Source organism: Nelumbo lutea, chromosome 1 (genome assembly GCF_056320005.1).
Source record: "Nelumbo lutea isolate HS-2025 chromosome 1, American lotus-T2T, whole genome shotgun sequence".
NCBI classification, from domain to species: domain Eukaryota; kingdom Viridiplantae; phylum Streptophyta; class Magnoliopsida; order Proteales; family Nelumbonaceae; genus Nelumbo; species Nelumbo lutea.
Window position 1 is genome coordinate 153,041,735 of NC_142684.1, and position 1,488 is coordinate 153,043,222.

Here is a 1,488-nt window from a genome sequence, read left to right on the forward strand (position 1 = left end):
TGCATTGTCACAACTTTTTAGTGAAAACATAATTAATAATTATTTATTATTTATTTCCAAAAATTATAAAAATAAATAAACATTATATAATATATTCAAAAAATAGTTATTAAAGAAGAAATTTCAATTGCTTCTTAGATATTATAGATGATCCATATAATTATAATTATTCAATCATTGTGATCAAATGATAAAATATAATTAATTATTTATTTATTTTTCAATTATAAAAATATAAAAATAAAAATAATTATTAAAGAAGAAATTTCAATTAGTCTGTGGATATGATAGAACATCCATAGAATTATAATATATTCAATTGTTGTGATCAAATGATAAAATTATAATTAATTATTATTTATTTTTTAATTCTAAAAATATAAAAAATAAAAAATATTAAAGAAGAAATTTTAATTGCTCTATCGATATGATAGATAAATCCATAGATCTAAATCATATTTAGTCTGTATAGGTAGAGAAACAAATTATATTTTCAAATTGTTTGTTAATTTATATTTCCCCAATTATCTTCCTGAATTTTTCATAAATCTACTGATAACACAAAAAAAAAATGTGATTTTTAATGTAAGAAATGTAGTTCAACATATATTTAAACATTTAGGAAAAAAAGAAATTACACATTAAAAAAAAAACAAGGCTTTAAAAAAGAAATGTAGTTTAACTTTCCCCATCTATTTCCCCCCAAAAAAACAAGGCTTTAAAAATAACATCTCTTTCTATATTTATTCTAGTACATTTCTTTGGAATAGTCACTTGAGCCAATTGCACATTTTTAACATACATTGAAAAAATGAAATTGGCCCAAATATTATTTGGTTGTAATAGTCTTCCTTTAATTTGAAGGCTTTTGTCTCAAAGCATTCTGATGCCAAGAGTACAAGCCCACCTTCATAAATATGTTTACAAATTCTACCCTCGCTTACCCATTGCATTTTGTTCCCAAGTTCTAAAGCACTCCACATAAATCTAACAAAGAGTTGCTAAATAAAAATTCTAAAGCATCAAATATACCGTGGATGGTAGGATGATGATTGAAAATTAATACATGTAATTCAATACATTGATCATATATGAAATAAGTTTTTGGTCAAAAGTCATAAATCTGTATATAATAATACCATTGGATAGGAGCAGATCTGGTATAGTAATCTGTGCATCAAATATAATCCCCTTATTTTAAATCCATCAGACCCACCACCCCAATAAAATAAGTAATTTGTAAATAAAAATAATAATTATATTGGGCCAAACGGTCAAACCCAGCCATCGCTTGCCCTTCTCCATTTCTCGTCTTCCTCAGCTCGTTTTCACATAAAATAAATAAATAAATAAATAAAATAACACTCTTCTCCAGTTTTCCTTCATAACTTCATTCTCTTTCCTTTCCTCCCCAGGGCCCGTTTGGTTGCCGAAAAGCAAATGAGAAAAGGGTAAGTAAATACTCCCTTTTGATTCGTTTCTCGTTTT